Source organism: Scardinius erythrophthalmus (assembly GCF_964197995.2).
Source record: "Scardinius erythrophthalmus genome assembly, chromosome: 17".
Classification (NCBI taxonomy): domain Eukaryota; kingdom Metazoa; phylum Chordata; class Actinopteri; order Cypriniformes; family Leuciscidae; genus Scardinius; species Scardinius erythrophthalmus.
In genome coordinates, this window is record NC_138237.1 from 1,165,305 (window position 1) to 1,179,194 (window position 13,890).

Sequence of the window (13,890 nt, forward strand, 5' to 3'; positions counted from 1 at the left end):
TATGATTTATGAATTAGTGGTTAAGAGCAGCTCAAAATCTAATTAACCATTGTGTCGAGTGGCCACAGACAGAAACCCAGAGAGAAGGAATGGGAGAAAGCAAGCGTGCCGTCTTACATAAATACTGCTGGAGAGGAGACTGACTTCCCAGCATGCACTCTGAATGAGAATGACGTTCCAGACACTTGCATTGTGTCACTCACATGAGATGCACCCATAGAGGTTATGCACTGACGTCACTTTCCCATCGGAACACGGACTGAGTGGCAAAAGAACCTGCGATATGACTGGATTTAATAGGGGAAACACAAGTAAAACGAATGATTATACATTTAAACTAAAGGTTGGACTCGATATAGTGTTCTTTACAACGTACCAAAGACCCAGGGATCAGGGATATCGACATGCAGCAGGAATCGTGTTTCCTCACATTTACATGAGTCGGAAATGCATAAAGCAAATTTGCCTGTGAACGCTTTATATAAATACAATACAGGTCTAAATCCATGTGATCACTTATATCAGTGTTACATATCATATCGTCCAGCACTAAAACTTGTGTCGTTTTTTGTCAGTGTTTATTTAAAAACATCCAATTATGCAGAATATACGATGGTAAATATTGAATTAATGAGTTGTCGATACAATATATAACAATACAATATATAGGGTGTGATTTTACCCCTAAATTCAGCATATCGACGACACACAATGAGAAATGCAAATCCACCTTTCTCTGCCTGGATCCAGTTGTTTCTGTGAATCGCGGCGATTAATTTGCTTTTCTGTTCTGTAGCTTTTAGCAGTCTGTAAAAATATACCTCAGATTTCTTGTCAAATCTATTTATATAGTCAATCTCAAGGCTCTTTCCAGTTTTAGATGCGTTTTGCGCGTTTTTCGCAGCATTCGAGCTAAAAACAAATGCTGCCACTCAGTGTTTTTGCCACTCAATGGGCGTGGCCGCAGTCACTCCGGCCGACGGTGACGTCACGCATACCATCCAATCAATTCCCCACGGACAAAATCAAGCCCCGCCCATTATTTTTTATTCTTGTTCGAGAAGCGTTTCACTCATGGCATGATAGGGAAAACATAACAATCTCAAAAAAACGTTCAGAATACGTGTCAAAATATATGCTATTATTATCAGAACGAGTGGAGCATACAAGTTTAAATGAAGTCTAAATAAAAGCAATCACTCCAAAAGGATTCACAAAATGCTATTTATTTTGAAATCAGCAACATCATGTGACTGTGGTGTGTACATATATATATATATATGCACCACAGTCACGTTATGTCATAATGCTTAATGATCTTCATGCACGTGAAACCTTTTTTTGACCATGTTCCTCTGAAAAGAGATTCACAAAATGCTATTTATTTTGAAATCAGACACATCACGTGACTGTGGTGCATATCTATATATATATATTTAAATATCTAAATCTGTACTATGCTGGATAATGATCTTCATGCACGTGAAACCTTTTTTGACCATGTTCCTCTGAAAAGAGAACGCATGAAATGGAAGATTGAGATATTATGACGCGACTGCCGTTTATAGCGCGCGCGCCATAATGAATGTCTGTAATGACGCGTTCTCATCATATGGCTCATCATAATGTGTCATAAGCGCCGTGAGGGGCTCCATGTTTGAGCTCCATTACTGCTGGAGTCATGAGAGGCTCTGTGGACCTTCCTCCTGTCTCACTGTCTCATCGCAAACTCTTGTGCACCCTCTGGTGCTTGCTAGACTCCAAAACTTCTTTGTGTTGCATGCTTAGCAGATTGTCTTCCTTGTCTCTGAGGCTGCTCATTATTCAGAGACAGCAAGAGCTCAGGTCATCTGCAGCTGGCGTACTGAAGAAGAAGAAGAAGAAGAAGAAGGAGGAGGAGGAGGAGAAGAAGAAGGAGGAGAGAAGAAGATGGCGAACATTCTCCTGCTCTAAACCGGGAACAACTTCAGAACAGAAGATCCAGGATCCAGGCGTGAGTATTCGGTTTCTCGACCCGTATAACGACGCGTTTGAGCTCGGGATCCGTGGAGAGGAGCGATCTGGAAACGCGCTTGCTTCTCAGCAGAACAGAGCCGAGCGAATCCTTCAGAACGGGCACCTTGGTGCATGCAAAGTGACGCGTCTCCTCCAGAGCTTCTGATCGCACGCGTGTTTTTCGGGCGTTTGAGGGACGCGTTGCGCGTCTGACGGGAGCGTTGGAAGCCATTGCGCGGATTTGGAGCTCCGCGTCCATTAGTCAAGCCGAGAGAGCGAGCGAGCGAGAGAGAGAGAGAGAGACAGACTGACGGACGCGACGCGAGCGAGCGAACGCGCGCGCACTACGCTCTCGTGACGTGACGGTGTAGTTACAATGTAACGCTTGTGTAGTTGATGTTGTTATTATTGTGTGTGTTTTTCGCGCCGGGCTCCAGGTGTTTGTCCCCGCAGGTGTAGAATGACACCAGAAAATGGAGTCTCGCTGGAGTCTCGCTGGAGAACAAAGGTTGACTTTCTCCTGGCCACTGCATGGACCTGGACGCGGCGCGAGCGAGGCGTTTGGTGACACATTTCACGCTTCTTTGCACTTTTTTTCCTCTGTTACTTTGACCAACGCGCGATATTTTTAATAACACTCACGCTGCGGTTTGTTACTGTGCCGTTTTTAGAGTGAAATGCGGTTTAGTTGAAGGTTTCATGATGACTTTAGCATGTTTCTGATGAATACTACGGTGGCCTACAGACGCTCCTACAGAGTTCCTGCTCTCTTTACTGTCATTTTAGTGCATTTTCAGGCATGCATATCAATGCATCATGTTGATGGGCCATGGACTTAGAACTTATGAATGCATTAATACTGAACTTTCTGGTGAAACAGTTCCCTTAATGCACCTGTGTGTCGTTTTGGACCAAATGTGAAGCTTCTGCTTGGAAGTGAAAGTGAGTGTTTGTGCACTTGTCTGGTTTAATAGTTTAATAATCTGACATGCATGTGTGATTGTGACACGTTGAACATGATTGCACACCATCAGAGCATTTCGGTGGAAGATGTCTGTGCCTGTGTGTGTTTGTGTGTGTGTGTGTGTGTGTGTCCTTCTGCAATCGCTCTGGCCACTGTGAAATCCCGCTGACAAAGACAGCACGCTCACACACACACACACACACACACACTCAATGCGACAGACGCAGGCCAGAGGAACTCAAAATGGTGGCACGTCTCCCATGTCAGGGCAAACAGGTTCTCTCACATGAAGGTTACTGGCTGTTTTTCAGACTCTGCTTCGGTCTGATGTTTCTAAGCAGGTTCTTTGTGGTTTTATGTAGCCGTATGCACGTTATTTGTCACATTTTACTGATTTCGCTCAAATGTTTTATGGATTGGCAACCAATGCATATGTGATCTTGTTCATCCAGCTGGTCATTTCTCTCAGGCTGCAGATTTCAGGGGAATTTTCCCTGTAGTTTCACTGTAACGACTGTGATCTGGTCGAGTGTCTGACCTGGAAAAGCTAAAAGCCGTCTTATGCAACTGTTGACACACAGCGATGGCTCACGGTTCAAGCTCACCGCTGACCCACTTTTCATGAAGATCCAGTCTAAAGCCTGTTCAGCTCGCAGGAGAAACGCTTGGATCGTAGTTCGCTCCTAAACTTGTGCTTTGTTTTCAGGAGTATCAAGCTTTATTTCCACAATGCAAAGTCTCAAAGCAGCTTCACGAGACACATAAATCATGCAAACGTCATCAAATATGAAGTGAAGTCCACTTGAGAAAACAGAACATGTACAGTGGCTCGAGTTGTAGAATTTTTGGGAGATGATTGTAGACGTTATAGACGTCAGATCCGGTTATTGCACGCTCTTTATTGTCTCTTTGTCATGTTGAACACAGAAAACGAATGAATAGACACAAAGGCATCTCATCTATTTTTAATGATACACCAATGAGGATGAAGTTAACAGTGTAAACATGAGCTCCGGTCCAAACCCCACTGAGCTGTTTCTCTATTTTACCCAGTGTTAGTATTTGTATGATTGTCATAGCGTTGATGTAAAAGTGGCTTGTGAGTGATATTTGTGCGGCACACGACGAGTTCACTAGGGTTTTGTGTGAATGACCTGTTGACTTGATTTCATGTGTAAAGCGACTGTGTTTTGCACTGGGAACCGCAGCTCAGTGTTATTTTCCAGGTGTCGACTACAACATGTTCATCAGTGGATGATTGAATGCTTTATTGCTTTACTAAAACATTTAGACAATGCTAGTTTGTGATAGCTGATATTTGAGATGTTTCGCTAATGTTCCAGCATTAGCACTGACTCTACGGCTGTTTCTTTGAGGATTTTAGTTCCTGTATTTTTTCCAATTGGAAAAAGTTCTACATGCACATCATGGCCAGTGTTTTCATCCAAACAATGTACAAATGGAAAGCTATAAGATCAAATCTAGAGAATGTAAACTATGCTATACATTTATAATATAAACACCACGTTCTAAACCAAAGCAGAAGTTTAAATAACTAAATTAAATGTTTTTTTTTACCGTACACTAGTGAGAGCTTGACATAACAGCTTGGCTTTTCAGTAACAGTTTATTTCAATAGTCCACTTCCACTATAAGTAACTTTACTTTACTTACTGAACCCTAACAGTCTGCTGATACTCTACATGTCTAGTTGACATGTAGTTGCAAAGTTACTGGTAGTTAGAAGTGGACTATTGATATAAAGTGTAATTGGTTTTTCTAATCACATTGTACACTCAGTTTGATCATGAGCCTGACGTTATTTGCACTAATTAGTTATTGTGTAGTTGAAGACGAAACTGAACAACAACAAACTTCTGGAGACCAAAACATCAATTCTTGCAAATGATGTCGACGAGGAGTTTAAAAAGCTCGTTTTATCTAAAATCACATGCAAACTGGACGAAGATGTCAATCTAGTGCACTAGTGCAGGATACTTAGTGTTCGTCTCAAAAACCAAGTGTACTTTGAGCTTATGCACATCTAGTGGAGTCTGAAATATCGTAATTATGAGTTTCAGGCACATGAATGACCAAATTATGCCATATTTACAAGTGGGAAACTCGAGTTGACTTGTCTGCAATAAGCTTGAGTTACTTGTGATTAAGTTTCACTGGTGTCTAAAATTCTGGTATTGTATTTTTTGATTTTAGGGCTGCATGATTTAGGGGGAAAAATCATATTTTTAAAATCTGACTATAAAGATAATAATAATTGATGTTTTTATTATGATGAATATTATTACTAAAAAAAATATTAAACTCTAATAAAAAGAGTATTTAAGAAAAATAATATAATAATGATTTTATATTTCATTAAAACTGTACACTTACAATACTAATATCTTGAATGGGTCCTATTATGCTTTTCCACTTTAGTAAGTGTGTAGTGTTTCTGTTTGAGCATAATAAAGATCTGCAAGATTGCAAAGCTCAAAGTCATTAGTGTTGATGTAGTGTTTACTGGGGCTTTTGTACGGCTGTTCATTAGTGCTTAGGGAAATTATCCATGGTTTTGCGATCGATTACTGTTTGTATAACCATAGTTTTCAGACAAATATTAAATGGTGGATAACATCGTATCTAAAATGTATAAAAAAAAAAAAAAAAAAACACATCTGTGCTTGAAGTCCGTTCTGCACGATCCTCTTGTTCGTTAACATTGTCAGGGTCTGAATCAGGCCTGAAATGGTTTGAAATGGACGCCATCGTTAATATTTAGATCTGAGTAGAGTTCGCGGATTATGAACGTTCGTGACATTTTCCAGAAAACACGCTAAAGCGCAGCCAATCACAACACACAGGGTCAGCTGACCAATCACAGCACAGTTTGAATCTCGGAAGGAGGGGCTTCATCAAAAACGACGCGTTCAACCAGACAGGAGAGAGGAGCTGTAATGAAATATGTGAGAAATAATGTGTTTTTTAATACACCCAAAGACTTCGTAAAAGGGCTTAATAGGACTCCTTTAATTTCTTAATTTCCAAACGTTAAACCATCAAGCGTTTATTTTGACGGAAAACCGCAGGGAGCCTTAAAGCTGTTCTTTTGTCAACAGATGAACAGATTTCAGTTCATTTTTACTGATTTTAATGGATCGGTTGATGAGTGTGAGATAAAGACGACGTTCTGTTGCTCCGGATCTCCCGGAGGATTTACAGTCTGGATTCAGTGAATGTTGGAGTAATGTGGTGATTTAATCTGAATAATTGTGTTATTATTAATAATAGTCAGGAGATGTGGAGAAGCGTCACCTTAATTACTCTCATTGTTTAGGAGTTACAATGTTTCTTATGTCTCAGATGTTTCTCCTAAAATTCCATTTTGGGAATCTCTGCCTTTGGATTGCATTGACATTGACTTTGAAGACTCGCATGAGGTCTCTGAGCTCTCGCTGGTGATCTGGGAGAAGCGCCTGCGTTTCAGATTGTTTTTTAAGAGGCAGCTGAAGGGCTTCCATTTTGATGGTCGAGTGATTTGAGCTACAAAATGGACCTTTCAGCAGAAACTCACAGAAGCGCTGAAGTTTGGAGTCGATCCTCCGGCAGCCGGATGGAGAAAGAAACGAGACACACAAAAGCCAATTGAAATGGTCCAGTGGACGCTTTCTTGACATGATGCATTGGCTTATCTGAGTTATATAACGTTCTGGTGGACATTAGAAACAGACCCTCGAGGTAAGACTATTTACGTAACCTGGTTTTCTTCATAATTAGTTGTGCTTTGGGAGTTTTTACTGAGATTACAGTAGTCTGATGGTTCGAAGATCTGTGTGTTATTATTAGTTTAAGTGGATTCTCTTCTCAGATGATCGCAGAAATGTGTGTTCAGAAGCGTTCCGGTGCGAGTGTGTGTGTGTGTGTGTGTTTGAGATCCTCCAGAGGGGTTCGTGTTCCTCTGAAGGATCCTCATGAAGGATGTGGTCGTCGAGGTTCTGCTGGACCACAGATCACATCTCAATCTCTCTCTCTCTCTCTCTCTCTCTCTCTCTCTCTCTCTCTCTCTCTGTTTTACCACAAGATGAACTTTGTTTGGAGCTTTAAACCTGCAAATAATATTAAGATTTTATTAAAATTTACCAATATTGAAACTTCTGGTATAAAAAAGTTAATTACCTATATAAACAGTTTCTGATATTAATAATAATAATAATATACTTCTATCAATAATATAACAATAATTACAAATGTTAATGTTTTTGAAAGAGTCTCTTCTGCTCACCAAAGCTGTATTTATTTGATAAAAAATACGTTAAACAAATTGTGAAATATTATTCCAGTGTAAATCAGCTGTTCTCTATGTGAATATATAGTAAAGTGTAATTTATTCCTGTGATCAAAGCTGAATGTTCAGCATCATTACTCCAGTCTTCAGCGTCACATGATCCTTCAGAAATCACTCTAATATGAGGATTTGATGATCAAGAAACATGTATGATTATTATCAATATATTTTTGTGGAAACTGTGATACACTACCGTTTTGTATTACTTTTATTAATCAAGGATGCATTAAATTGCATTAAAAGTGACAGTCAAGACATTTACAATATTACAAGTTTCAAATAAATGCTGTTCTGTTCAACTTTCTATTCGTCAGAGAATCCTGAGACTTAAAATGCTTCATGATTTCCACAGATGTGTTGAGCAGCATCGCCTCAGACTGGTTTCTGTGGAGCTCCTCTGTCCTCATGACCAGCAGAAGCTCGTGGGTTTGCAGATGTGTGGAAGCACTGCGCGTTCTTTAGCCGGTTCACAAGGCGTCCTTTCACAGCGAACAGCGACGGGCTTGTTGCTCTCGCTCTACTGGAAGGTGCCAGTGTCCGAGTCTGATCAAATATTGAAGAAGCTGAAGCTCTCGTCGGCGAGTTAATATTAATGGATCTCTCGTCTTTCTGGCGTGTCGTGAGAGAGTCGCGTTGAGCAGAAGCAGTGGGTCTAAACTGAGACGCGGGACATTGGCATGTTGTGTTGCTATTTATAGAGTGTGTGTGTGTTTGAAATCCTTCAGCTTCGTGGATCACGCTTCACGCCGACTCTGGTTGTTCTCGCAGGAACGTTCACGCTCCTCAGTCTTCACTTACTCTAATGGGAGTTTCTGCTCCGCTTTAAAGGGAGAAGCTTCATAATTCTGTGCAGTTGTGTTGAATTGTGCAGATGACAATCAGTTTTGAGCTCATTGGCATCATCTGATTAAACGCAAATCTATCGACAGTCTCGTCAATTGATCATACGCATCTTTTTTGTGTGTATTTTGAGCATGTATGGTGTAAAATAAGCAATTATATATTAGAAATATATCATTTATTTACATCTTAGTTGCTGTTGCTGTAAAATTTGTGTATCGGAAACCATCAGCTCTTTAGATATTGTTATTGTTATTGGTCTATGAAAACCTGCCGTCAGTTAGGGTTAGAGATGTGCATAATCATTGAATCAAAGAGGGTTAGAGATGTGCAGAATCATAAACAGTCTGTTAAGGGTTCAAGTCCTTCAGGTTATAACTGGTTCTTCCTGTACTGTACATTTACAACACAAACACAAACTTGTGAAACTGTGGTGACCGAGTGATTCTAGCATTAGGGATACAACGTTTTAATGATATCATGATAACATTTTGTATTTGTAGTGTATATTTGAATTTACTTCTCTTTTATGAATGCTTTTTTTTTTTTATAATGTCGTATTTCTATTTTATTTTTTCTTATTTTTGTGAAGAGCTTTTAAATGTAACTTTCAAAGGCGCTATAGAAAATAAAGTTTATTATTATTATTATTATTACATTTACAGTCAAAATGTGAAATTATCAGTAAACGCTACTGGTAAGATTTCTTTAATGTTTCTGAAAGAGTCTCTTTCTTTTCACCAAGCCTGCATTTATTTGATCAAAAATACAGTAAATATTTAAAAATATTATTCCAGTGTAAATCAGCTGTTTTCTATGTGAATATACAGTAAAGTGTAATTTATTCCTGTGATCAAAGCTGAATGTTCAGCATCATTACTCCAGTCTTCAGTGTCACATGATCCTTCAGAAATCACTCTAATATGAGGATTTGATGCTCAAGAAACATTTATGATTATTATCAGGGTTGAAAATCTTTTGTGGAAACGTGATACATTTTGTTTTTCAGGATTCTTTGATGAATAGAAAGTTCAAAAGACGTCTTTCTATGCATATGGAAGTTCTCACATGGCACTTACAAGCTGGTGTTTCAGTAAAGATCTGAAAACAAAATATTGGCTCTAAATTATTTAATTCTGAAGTGAATCCCAGATCAGAGCAGAACGATGAAACACGATGGTAAACAATTTACATTCACAATTTGTTCTGATGTGTCTGCAGCGTTTAATGTTGAAAGTAGTGAAGTTTCATTACGCTCGTATGGAATGACATTTATTTGCTGTAAACGTGAAGTAAATGTAAACTGTTCTGTGTGGAAATGATTCTGATGACACACAGTGAACACATGGGTTTCTTTGACCTCATGTGTACGGCTGGATAGAGTGATATTGAAATGATTGAAAGTGAAGTATGTGGACGTTTCTTCAGTAAACACTTAATTTTTAGTCTAATCAGTGTTTGCTCTGAAACCTCTCAGGCTGTTGTTCTCCTTCAGCTGAAAGTAGTCCATCATTAAATGATCCTATGGTCCAAACCGAGGACCGTTGCTCTTGTCTTCCTCATGCTTTGATGTTCTATGCGGTTTGATGGAAACACTCATTGGCTTGAGAAAACGGCCCGAATCAGGCCAAAGACAGAAAGAGAACAGCGGAATTGGAACTGAAGGTTTCCTGAGGGAAAACGCTTCCTGGTTATTTTCCAATGTTTTGGTCCTGAGCGTTTCATTCTTTTCTTCTTACAGTCGCTCCCAGAGCTCGGATAGCCTCGTTGGATGATGATGTGTGACATTAATGACACTGTTTGAAGCATCTTGCTGTCTTGACCTCAGAGTTTATGCAGTGTAGTGTAGTGTAGTGTAGTATAGTGTACTTTATAGTGTACTGTATAGTGTAGCGTACTGTAGTGTGGTGCAGTGTAGTGAAGTGTTGTGTACTGTATAGTGTAGTGTACTGTAGTGTAGTGTACTTTATAGTGTACTGCATAATGTAGCGTACTGTAGTGTGGTGCAGTGTAGTGTAGTGTTGTGTACTGTATAGTGTACTGTAGTGTAGTGTAGTGTACTGTAGTGTACTGTAGTGTAGTGTAGTGTACTGTAGTGTACTGTACTGTAGTGTGGTGCAGTGTAGTGTAGTGTTGTGTACTGTATAGTGTACTGTAGTGTAGTGTACTGTAGTGTAGTGTAGTGTACTGCAGTGTACTGTAGTGTAGTGTAGTGTAGTGTAGTGTAGCGTTGTGAGGTGTAATGCAATGTAGTGTAGTGTAGCGTTGTGTACTGTATATTGTAGTGTACTGTAGTATAGTATAGCGTAGTGTAGTATAGTGTAGTGTGTAGTGTAGTTTAGTGGAGTGTAGTGTAGTATAGTGGAGTGTTGTGTACTGTATAGTGTTCTTTAGGATAGTGTAGTATAGTGGAGTATCGTGTAGTGAGTTGTAGTGTAGTATAGTGCAGTGAGTTGTAGTGTAGTATAGTGGAGTGTATAGTGGAGTAAGGTGTAGTGTAGTGTGGTATAGTGTAGTATAGTGGAGTGGAGTGTAGTATAGTGGAGTAAGGTGTGGTGCAGTGTAGTGTAGTATAGTGTAGTGTGTAGTTTAGTGGAGTGTAGTGTAGTATAGTGGAGTAAGGTGTGGTGCAGTGTAGTGCGTAGTGTAGTTTAGTGTAGTGTAGTATAGTGGAGTGTTGTATAGTGGAGTAAGGTGTGTAGTATAGTGGAGTGGAGTGGAGTGGAGTGTAGTGTTGTATAGTGTAGTGTAGTATAGTGTAGTATAGTGGAGTGTAGTATAGTGGAGTGTAGTGTAGTGTAGTGTAGTGTAGTGTAGTATAGTGGAGTGGAGTGTAGTGTAGTGGTGTGGAGTGTAGTATAGTATAGTGTAGTGTAGTACAGTGTAGTGTAGTGTAGTGTACTGTAGTGTAGTGTAGTATAGTGGAGTGGAGTGGAGTGTAGTGTAGTGTAGTATAGTGTAGTGTAGTATAGTGGAGTGGAGGGTAGTACAGTGGAGTGTAGTATAGTGGAGTGTAGTGTAGTATAGTGGAGTGTAATGTAGTATAGTGGAGTGGAGTGTAGTGTAGTATAGTGTAGTATAGTTTAGTATAGTGGAGTGGAGTGTAGTATAGTGGTGTGGAGTGTAGTATAGTGGAGTGGAGTGTAGTGGAGTGTAGTATAGTGTAGTGGAGTGTAGTGTAGTGTAGTATAGTGTAGTGGAGTGTAGTATAGTGTAGTGGAGTGGAGTGTAGTGAAGTGTAGTATAGTGGAGTGTAGTGTAGTATAGTGTAGTGTAGTATAGTGTGGTGAAGTGTAGGGTAGTGTTGTGTACTTTATAGTGTAGTGTAGTGGAGTGTAGTATAGTGGAGTGTAGTGTAGTATAGTGGAGTGGAGTGTAGTGTAGTATAGTGGAGTGTAGTGTAGTATAGTGTGGTGCAGTGTAGGGTAGTGTTGTGTACTGTATAGTGTACTGTACTGTAGTGTAGTGTACTGTATAGTGTAGTGTACTGTAGTGTATTGTAATGTAGTATAGTGGTGTGGACTGTAGTGTAGTGTAGTATAGTGGAGTGTAGTGTAGTATAGTGTGGACAGTGTAGGGTAGTGTTGTGTACTGTATAGTGTAGTGTACTGTAGTGTAGTGTAGTGTACTTTATAGTGTACTGTATAGTGTACTGTACTGTAGTGTAGTGTACTGTATAGTTCAATTCAATTCAATTAAAATTTATTTGTATAGCGCTTTTCACAATACATATTGTTTCAAAGCAGCTTTACAGAAAGTGCATTTCAGAAATGTACATAGAGAAATACAGTTAGTTAATCATGTATTGATTTAGGGCATAAACATCGCCAGCGTCGAGTCGTCTCTTCACAGGCGCCGAGTCGTCTCTGCACGGGTGTTGGAGAATCTGTAGTTTCCATGAGAGGCTGGATACAAACTGGAGCTGACGATCTGTATTTACCTCGGGACTAGCGTCCCGAGATAACAACAGAAAAGCATATGGGAAATCATTAGCGTAGCTGCTGTTCGCAATATTAATGCATTCAATCTGATTCAACTGTAGTATAAAATGTAAGTATTATGTGAATGCCTGGCTGAAGAGATGCGTCTTTAATCTAGTTTTAAACTGGGAGAGCGAGTCTGAGCCTCGAACAATATCAGGAAGGCCATTCCAGAGTTTAGGAGCTAAATGTGAAAACGCTCTCCCTCCTTTAGTGGACTTAGATATCCTAGGAATGACCAGAAGCCTCGAATTTAGTGATCTTAAAGAGCGCGATGGATTGTAGGGCGATAGAAGTTCCGTTAAATACACGGGAGCTAAGCCGTTTAGGGCTTTATAGGTCAGTAGCAATACTTTGTAATTGATACGGAACTTTATAGGTAACCAATGTAGAGACGACAGAATTGGTGTTATATGATCGTATTTTCTTGATCTAGTAAGAACTCTAGCGTGTAGTGTAGTGTAGTATAGTGGAGTGTACTGTAGTGTAGTGTAGTATAGTGGAGTGTAGTGTAGTATAGTGGAGTGTAGTGTAGTATAGTGTGGTGCAGTGTAGGGTAGTGTTGTGTACTGTATAGTGTAGTGTACTGTAGTGTAGTGTACTTTATAGTGTACTGTAGTGTAGTGTACTTTATAGTGTAGTGTACTGTAGTGTAGTGTAATGTACTTTATAGTGTACTGTATAGTGTACTGTAGTATAGTGTAGTGTAGTATACTGTATAGTGTAGTGTACTTTATAGTGTACTGTATAGTGTACTGTAGTATAGTGTAGTATACTGTATAGTGTAGTGTACTTTATAGTGTACTGTATAGTGTAGTGTACTGTACTGTATAGTGTAGTGTAGTGTACTTTATAGTGTAGTGTAGTGTACTTTATAGTGTAGTGTACTTTATAGTGTAGTGTACTGTAGTGTAGTGTAATGTACTTTATAGTGTAGTGTACTGTAGTGTACTGTAATGTACTTTATAGTGTACTGTATAGTGTACTGTAGTATAGTGTAGTGTAGTATACTGTATAGTGTAGTGTACTTTATAGTGTACTGTAGTATAGTGTAGTATACTGTATAGTGTAGTGTACTTTATAGTGTACTGTATAGTGTAGTGTAGTGTACTTTATAGTGTAGTGTAGTGTACTTTATAGTGTAGTGTACTTTATAGTGTAGTGTACTGTAGTGTAGTGTAATGTACTTTATAGTGTAGTGTACTGTAGTGTACTGTAATGTACTTTATAGTGTACTGTATAGTGTAGTGTAGTGTACTGTATAGTGTAATGTACTGTAGTGTAGTGTAGTGTACTTTATAGTGTAGTGTACTGTAATGTACTTTATAGTGTAGTGTACTGTAGTGTAGTGTAATGTACTTTATAGTGTACTGTATAGTGTAGTGTAGTGTACTGTATAGTGTAGTGTACTGTAGTGTAGTGTAGTGTACTTTATAGTGTAGTGTACTGTACTGTAGTGTAGTGTAATGTACTTTATAGTGTACTGTATAGTGTAGTGTAGTGTACTGTATAGTGTAGTGTACTGTAGTGTAGTGTAGTGTTGTGTACTGTATAGTGTACTGTAGTATAGTGTAGTGTTGTGTACTGTATAGTGTAGTGTACTTTATAGTGTACTGTATAGTGTACTGTAGTGTAGTGTAGTGTACTGTAGTGTAGTGCAGTGTAGTGTAGCGTTGTGTACTGTATAGTGTAGTCTACTGTAGTGTGGTGCAGTGTAGTGTTGTGTACTATATAATGTAGTGTACTGTAGTGTAGTGTACTTTATA

The 13,890-nt window shown here is 39.2% G+C and overlaps 1 protein-coding gene across 5 annotated transcripts in view; it reads left to right on the forward strand.

The window, feature by feature from the left end:
- The first annotated feature begins 1,618 nt into the window (after positions 1-1,618).
- znf462 (zinc finger protein 462) overlaps positions 1,619-13,890 on the forward strand; it is a 59,484-nt gene continuing 47,212 nt past the window's right edge. For 2 of the 5 annotated variants that reach the window (XM_081390638.1, XM_081390630.1), the window contains exon 1: positions 1,619-1,993. The gene's annotated coding sequence lies outside the window, so the exon portion shown is untranslated. Of the gene's footprint in view, positions 1,994-2,023; positions 2,374-2,400; positions 2,560-13,890 lie in introns of those variants that run through there. The other 3 variants (XM_081390629.1, XM_081390636.1, XM_081390637.1) reach the window with 3 other exon arrangements.